General features: G+C 41.7%; 1 pseudogene; it reads left to right on the top strand.

Moving 5' to 3' along the window:
- The first annotated feature begins 1,066 nt into the window (after window positions 1–1,066).
- LOC121791532 lies at window positions 1,067–1,888 on the top strand (annotated as a pseudogene).
- The last annotated feature ends 6,844 nt before the right edge of the window (window positions 1,889–8,732 follow it).

Genomic DNA, 8,732 nt, shown 5'->3' with positions numbered 1-8,732 from the left:
AAATCAGTATATTTAGCATTTACCATTTAAATATGCTGTCCCAGATTTACTACTAAAAATATGGCTATAAATAAGTTCGGTCCAGTAGCGAGAAATGCAAAATACTAGGATAAGTACGAACTGAGAATGTGCTTGAAGATGATCAGCTCTTTCCAAAATGGCCTTTTCAATACGGCTTTCGTTCAAAGGAGGTTGAGTGTCAGCTACAGATTTAGCGGTAAGGACATCAATTATAGGGGAGTCTTCCCATCATTTCCTCGCTTCCAGGGCAAGTTTTTCAGGATTGCTCTTGGCTTCTTGTTGTTTAGGCAAAACCTCATCTTCTTACTATCATCTTTGTCCATGTTTCTAGTTGTTGTGTTAGAATTGCTGTCATCAGCATCCTCCATTATCTGATATTGATAAAAATACTTGTTGGATTTTACACATTCAAAGAACTAACCTCCAACATCCCAATAAGAAGGGCGAATCCAAAATCAATCCACTCAAACGCCAATAATGGGTATCATTAATCCGTGCATACACTAATTATTTATTGGTTTTGAGAAAAAAATAAAGAATATTGTTCATCGGTGATTATTAAATAAACAAAAAAGCATTTGGTTTCTTGAAATCTGTGAAGTGTACTCATGTTTGGTGGTTTGTAATGAAAGCGTATTTGTTAGGACCAATAATAGAAGGAAACAGAGATGAAAACAACCTAAATGGAAGCGACCATGTACAACATTGTGGAAGGCCTCTCCTCCAAGAGAGGCCAGCGACAGAGCAGCAAGTCCCACCATCAACAACTAACACACACATACAGAGAGAGGTTTCATGTAACAAAGATACACCTCCAATTCAAGAATAGACAGTAGAGATAGAATGTTATTTAACAAAACCTCAACGTTAGATCTCCATTCCTCCCTCTCTCCTCTAAGTGGACATTCACTATACAAACTACAGGTATTCTAATCCTTAACGTTAAAAAACAGCAAGTACAACCCCATTCACCCAAACCATTTCATAAATTTGTCAATATTCTCTCTCTCACCCACTCTTTGTGCAGGTTGTGTTTGAACAAAACATGAGGGATAGAATGGAAAATTTGTGCTTCTTCCTTCACTGCAGGATGCATCTCTGAATCAAGCATTGCGGTAGGGCTGCAGCAAGCTAAGCGATCAAAGATGGACATGGTTCAACTCCCACAAGTAAGACTCCCTTTCACAGACCAACATTCAATCCACCATCTTCCTATACTGTATGTGTTTACCTTTCTCGAGTGCTTACCTCTTGCTTTGACCATGAAGGCGAAAAGGACGAAGATGAGGAGCAATACGAGGAAGATGAAGAAAGCTTATCTGGTAAAGTTTGAAGAGCCCTCCAAGCCTATTGGCGATTCCAAGATTCCAGAAGCTGTTCAAGAATCTCAAGAACTTTCTCAATCATTTGGTAAGTGATCAGCCCAATAACTTCAAAATAAAACATCAAGTAAAAAAACACCACTGATGCATATTAACACAATTGAATTGCTATGCATCGCTTAAGTTTCCATTGTTCTCTATATGTATGTTCGTTTTCTGGATACATTGATGCGTACATGTCTGCCTGTAATCCCCTATTAACAACCTCTAATATCTGTTCAGTTTACAAAGATGAGTTGGAAGACACAGAAATGGGAATGGAAATTGGATTACCAACAGATGTGAAGCATGTGACTCACATAGGTTTGGATGGTTGTGCAAGCTCGATTCTCTCAAAGGGCTGGAACAATCTCACCCAATCCAGATATGACCATCTCCCTTCATTTTCTTCGACCCCCCTTCAGCTTGCCATGGCAAAGAATGCTGAAAACCCAACCATTAGGAGCTTGCTTGAACCAAATGAAGAAAATTTATTATGTAAGTAATAGATGGAAGCAGCACCTGAATCGGATGTATAAAATTTAAAGTTATACGACAGCCATTAATTGCTTGCTCATGTATCTCTAAGGCTTATTTGTGGTTACAGTGGTTTGTGTAAGCATGTGGGATCTCTCGATACCATCTCTTTGCAGTAAAGAATTTTGGTCTAATTTGTCCAATTCAATAGAGAAGATGACAAAGCCAAAAAAATTGAAAACGCATGTTTTCTAGCAAAGATGAATGAAATTCAACACAGTAATCACCTTTATGCCTTTATTTCTACTCATTCATCAACTGAACTTCCACACCTTCATTGCTTCTTTAAGAAAATTTATCAGCCATGTCAATTAAGAAAGACTTTGAGATTTAGATCAAAGAATGGTAGGCAGAAACTGTGATCCAACAGGATTGTCAAGTGGTGGACCTAGATTGAACAAAGTACCACTGACAGAAGAGGTCATGCAACGTGTCACGATCAGAAGTAACTAGCCCAAGAAGCTAAAACACAGTATTAACTTTCAAGTTATGCGAAAACAGGATTATGCTCCATTGGCACATCACTACACAGTATAGACATCAAGCTTCTGTAGTTTGTGGTTGGGGATTTGTCTTCAGTTGCACAAGATTCTTTAGTTTAGGTATTTTTTTCGCTAACAAGCAAGAGTGACAGACTTCCTACCCAAGGACAAACTACATCATTCTCATTTAACTTCTTCGTAAAAGGTTGTAATGTCATTTCAACCAGTGAAGATGTCCTTTTACCACCCTAGCTACTGCCCGAATACAAAGGTAAAAGTAAATTAATACTTTCAACTTGGTGAGATTATAATCATAAAAGCTAAAGCTAAAATAATGCCAGCAATACTTCTATCATGCTTGTCTATTGGTTTCATCATGTCGCTGTCTTATATCCCCAATAAGGTCCCATCTTCAATGATAATTTGTCGAAGGCACATACAAAGAACTGAAGGCACATATGAATAGGGTAATAATAGCACAAAGATCATGTAGAAAGATTCTAATTCTATGCAAATGCAAATTTATCTTGCATTCCACATACTTCTGACTACAAAATATCAACCAACTTGTTATTCTTAGAGTTAAAGGAATTTGAGGTTGAATTCGGGGATGGAAATAGAGGTTCAAGAAGAGATGCAACATCATTTCACCAGTAGCTCACGCCTCTATTCTTTCATTGCTTTCCACATGCCATCAATTACATACTTGCATGTTAAGCTATTTGGTGCATACCCTAGTTTAGCCATCCTATCTTGCAATTTGATTAACTCAGAGGGGTCACCTGCCTCAGAGAGTACCCTAACTATTGCATTGTAACACTCTGCATCAAAGATTTGAAACTCCTTGGCATAGAAACCCAATAGTGATTCAACTTCAAAAATATTTTTCTCTTTGCACAACCCATACACTAAAGATCTGCAAATTTGGATATCCAGAGGCAAACCAGATTCAATCATTTCCTGCATCAACGAGAGATCCTCCATGCTTCTTCTTAATTCACACATACCTCCAATAATAGCTCCATATGCACTGATTTTAGGCTTCAAACCTTTTGACACCATCTCAATTTTCAACTCTAATGCTTCCTCTACAAATTTTCCTCTAGAAAGAGAACAAATTAACTCATTGTAAACTTCTGCATTCGGCACATAACCATTTTGAGACATATGGTCCAACAGAGACTTTGCTGCAAATGGTCTGTCGTCATTACATATAGCAAGTATCAAATAACATTAAATATCTGGTGAGACCATGATGCCATAACGCACAAGCTCAACCACTAGATTCACTGCGCATATCATCCTATCCAGATTTTGATGACCTTTTATGAGCAACCAGCAAGTGAAGCCATCAGCGCTAACTTTTTTTCGAATCATGTCAAACAACATCCTCTCACATCTTGCATCACCCCCTCTTTGCAGTTCCCATATATTAGAGTATTATATGAAACAGCATCAGGCATCAACCCTCTCTAAACCATCAGACTGAAAAACCCTCTCACACTACCACCCTTATATAGACCATTAATCAAAGTTGTATATGTTGGGGTACAAACCCATCCCACATTGGATGAGTAGAGGAAGTTGGAAGGTGTATATAATTCCTGTCCAACCCCAATTAGTTTGAGGCCTTTTGGGAGTGACCCAAAAACAAATCCGTGCGGGCTGGACCCAAAGCGGACAATATCAAACTAATGTTGCAGTCGACGATCCTAACAAGTGGTATCAGAGCCCAGGTGGCTATAAGTTGTGCCTAGATGAGCCCCGGTTTGCAGTCGACGATCCTAACAAGTGGTATCAGAGCCCAGGTGGCTATAGGTTGTGCCTGGATGAGCCCCGGTTAGGGTCGGGCCCTGAAGGACTCAGGTTAGAGTCGGGCCCAGGATGACCCAGGGGCCAGGGTTGGAACGGACCCATGTTTGTGTCGACTGCGTTCCCGATGTGGTCTCGGTTTGAGGGGAGGTTTGTTGGGGTACAAACCCATCCCACATCGGATGAGTAGGGGAAGTTGGAAGGTGTATATAATTCCTGTCCGTGGGATGGTAGGGGAAGTTGGAAGGTGTATATAATTCATGTCCAACCCCAATTAGTTTGAGGCTTTTTGGGAGTGACCCAAAAACAAATCCATGCGGGCTTGACCCAAAGCGGACAATATCAAACTAACTAATGTTGCAGTCGACAATCCTAACAGTATACCTGATCAAATCAGGAATCATGCCTCTTGTAAACATGATATTATACAAATAAATAGCATCTTTCAACCTCCTATTCTTGCAATACCCGTCAACTAGCATGTTATATGTTACTATATCTAGGTCAAATCCCTCTTCTTCCATCCTCTCCAAGAATTCATTCACCTTATCCGTATGACCCTCATTGCACAAGATGTGGGCAAATATGTTAACTGTGCATGCATTAGGACGTATCTGGATTCTCAACATCTCTCGGTGAACTTCCCAGCATTTCCCCAAACAGTCCATCTTTGACAACCCATTCAAAAGACAATTCGTAGCAACAATGCTCAGAAAAAAAGCCAAGCATCCCCATTTTCTTAAAAGCATGAAAACCATCTGTGACCATATTGTATCTGAGATAAGCCTTGATGAGTATATCAAACACAACGGGATCCCAATTACAGTCATTAGTACTCGAAAGTCGAAACTCGAAAGCAAGATATCATACACATTGGACCTCTCACAATCACTTACATTTGCATTCACCTGCACCAATTCTGACATGATTTTCATAGCTTTCTTAAAATTCTTAGACCAAACCAAAATGTGGATCATAATACAGTAAGTATGCGCATTCGGTAGGAGACAAACGATTTCTCACCCAATTGAAGAAAACGAGGGTGGCTGATGAATCGGACTGGCATCTCAGCAATAATATTGACAGTTCTGTTGAGTTATTAAACTTAATTACTTCATGATTAAGAAAAGTGATGAAGTAGGTGCATCACCTACTTATTATATGTGAATGAAAATTTTGTTTCCTCATTAAGTATAAAGTGACAGCAAGGACACGTAGCAGCATATATGTGTAATCTAGTTTGCAAATTACCAACTTGTATTATTATATTATTAAGAATAGGCTAGAATGTAGCTAGAATGATCTAGCTTTGTAATGTCGGTCACTAACCGACTTAGGTTAGTCTATAAATAGGCAATCAGTGTGTAGAGCTAAATGTATGGTTGAGTGCGTACACAAAAGAAAGAAAACAGAAGTGAATTGAGAGAAAGAGCTGTAGCTCTAAGTTAGGAAAATTGTGAGAGTTTTTGTAGTGCTGAAGCACTTTTGTAATCCCTTTTGTGAGAAGCCTATTAATATTTATTCTCCATATTTCATCTTTGTTGAGTGCTCCTATATTTTGTGTGTCAAATATCCAACAAGTTCATGGTGAAACGGTGATACGATAACATCCCAAATATCTCAATCATCCTATTAGTTATTTAGTATTTAATTATCATATCTTTTCCATAGTGTATTGATTCGTCATATCTTTTCCATATCTTTGTTTTCTTATTCAATAAGTTAAGGTAGTAGTATTCTAGTATTATAAATAGGACAACTTATTATCATTTTAATTATTCAATGAATATATTATTTTGGCCAAGTTCCTTGCATAATACGTTGAATCCTTTATCCCCTACGCCACCTGCTGCCCGACGGAATCTCACCGCGCATAGCCGGGACGTATATCTGATCTGCAGTCACTGCCCAACGGGTTGGTACCCGCGCACAGTCACCCAGATTCTTCCTCCGCCGACCCTCACGGGCACCGGATTCATCTCTTCATAGTTATTCTACGTTCTACTGGTACGTTAGGGAGTTAGATCCTTAACAACTGGTGCTTTCATTGAGAGCTCAGCATCCTGCGTCTGCGCTCATCCATATCCCCAAATAAATCACCACCACTTCTACCACAACCACGATTCAGTCCGTCGACATGTCATACGACTACGCCGGCTATCGCCGTCGTCAATACGACTTCCCTCAGACCACAAAGCCATTCCGCCCCTACCAGCCGGTCCAACCTCGCCGTGTAACCTGTTGGGACCCTCCGAGCAGCCGGGTGGAAGTACTCCGTCCTCCGTCGTGGCTTGATCCAGAATCACCCTACATCTCACACCACTTGGATCCACCTGATCGTCGCCCACGGCCGAGATACCAGCCCATCGGGTACCGCGATCGCGCATAAGACGCTTGGCCCCGACACCGCGGTGGCTACGTCGAGAGGGGTGGCCATCAATCTGATCGCGGAGATCATCAGACCCAATTAGGGTTTGATCGCCACCTGACACCTGCAACACAGCGGCACCGCCCGACGTGCTGGGACCCACCGGCGCAACAGCAGGACCTCGGCTACCTGACCTTTGACCGGCCCCGACGCTTGGAGACGTGTTGGGACCGACCTCACCCTCAGGAGGAGGTGAGAGCGCGGCGAGTCCAGCCCGCCTCCCACCAGCCCCGCTACCCCACCGAACAGCCACCGCGGGACCTATACTGTCAGCCCACGCGTGTGACCAGTCAAACTCGGGACCAGCCAACGCACTCGCCTACCTGTTGGGACTCGCCGGAAGTGCTGCACGCACAGCCTATGTACCAACCACCGCAGTGCGACCGAACGTTGGGTCTCCGCACAGCGATGTTGCCTATTGTTTCTCCCAGTCTCAAGATTCGTTCGCCTTGCTCGTCCCAACTAGATGTCGTAAGTGATTACAACGAGAAATTGCGTATTTATAGATTGGAGCAAGCTGCCCTCCTCGCCTGGTTGAATTGCGTATTTGAGGAGAATATTGATGACGAAAATCTAGTTGAGGATGTTCCCAACAATGCCGCTAACAATGGGGGCGCTAATCTTGATGTTCCAAACGACGAGGCCATGGAAGAGACCGTCAAGACTGACAATATGACACTGCAACGGCTCGTCGGGGTATATGATGAGAAGATTGGTGAAGAGGAGGAGATATTGCTAGAAGATAAAGAGGTGGATGGTTCTATTGGTGAAGTGGAGAAGATAATCACATCGTTCAATGTTGCTCAAATATCATCGAATGATGTTGCGAATTATTGGTTTAAGAGAGGAAGTGCTTGCACGAGTGTAAGGATAACTGCCTATTTCTATGTGGATTTCTTTGATGGCGATGTTCCAAGTATTGTTCATTGTTCGACATCGCTCGAAGCCGATGAAAGGTTGATTCCTCCGCTAAATAACACGTCTTGTTTGAGCATTCATGAAAATGTGGCAGAGCTTTTCATTTTAGCTTTGAATTTGGACAACCATATTAGTCTGCCTTTGTTGGTTTTTTATGGAGGTAAAGAAGGGAGACGTTCAGTTGTTCGGTGTGTGATTGATCCAGGAGGAGATGTCTTGCCGAAGCTTATGCTTTCAACTCTCTCTGTTGCTTCGTGGTTCCCACCTTGAGGACAAGGTGGATTTTAACCATGGGGGAGTTGATACGATAACATCTCCCAAATATCCCAATCATCCTATTAGTTATTTAGTATTTAATTATCATATCTTTTCCATAGTTTATTGATTCACCATATCTTTTCCATATCTTTGTTTTCTTATTCAATAAGTTTGGGTAGTAGTATTCTAGTATTATAAATAGGACAGCTTGTTATCATTTTAATCATTCAATGAATATATTATTTTGGTCAAGTTCCTTGCATAATACGTTGAATCCTTTATCCCCTACGCCACCTGCTGCCCGACGGAATCTCACCGCGCACAGCCGGGACGTACATCTGATCTGCAGTCACTGCCCAACGGGTTGGTACCCGCGCACAGTCACCCAGATTCTTCCTCCGTCGACCCTCACGGGCACCGGATTCATCTCTTCATAGTTATTCTACGTTCTACTGGTACGTTAGGAATCAAGTTGTCTTGCGGCTCAATGAGAAGAAATTAGTAGATGCAGAAGTACGAGCTATAGAGGTGGATAAAATTGATGACGATGATGGTCTTCATGATTCAAGTAAAATTGCAACATTTGATTTCGATGGTTGTCTCGCAAAGACATCTGTGAAGGGAGTGAATACAGATACATGGTCCCTCGTGTCTCCTTCAATACCAGAGAAGCTCCATAATCGGTACAACGATGAGCTACAGGATGCTCGCGAAGATACGGTTAATGGGTTGAAAGACAAGTCCATATACTCTCGTATGGGTGTGGAGAGGATGGGGGAACTTGATAACAAGCCATTTCATGTTACGATCATGAGGATGTTCATTGAGGATGTTTACATCGATTATTCAATAGTAGGTTATTGGAGATTGAAACAACGACAGTGCACATTTACATTTGATCCCGGAGGAGATAAA

Source organism: Salvia splendens, unplaced genomic scaffold (genome assembly GCF_004379255.2).
Source record: "Salvia splendens isolate huo1 unplaced genomic scaffold, SspV2 ctg84, whole genome shotgun sequence".
In the NCBI taxonomy this organism is placed as follows: domain Eukaryota; kingdom Viridiplantae; phylum Streptophyta; class Magnoliopsida; order Lamiales; family Lamiaceae; genus Salvia; species Salvia splendens.
Note: the sequence above shows the minus strand (reverse complement) of the source record. Positions and strands in the feature narration are given on the sequence as shown.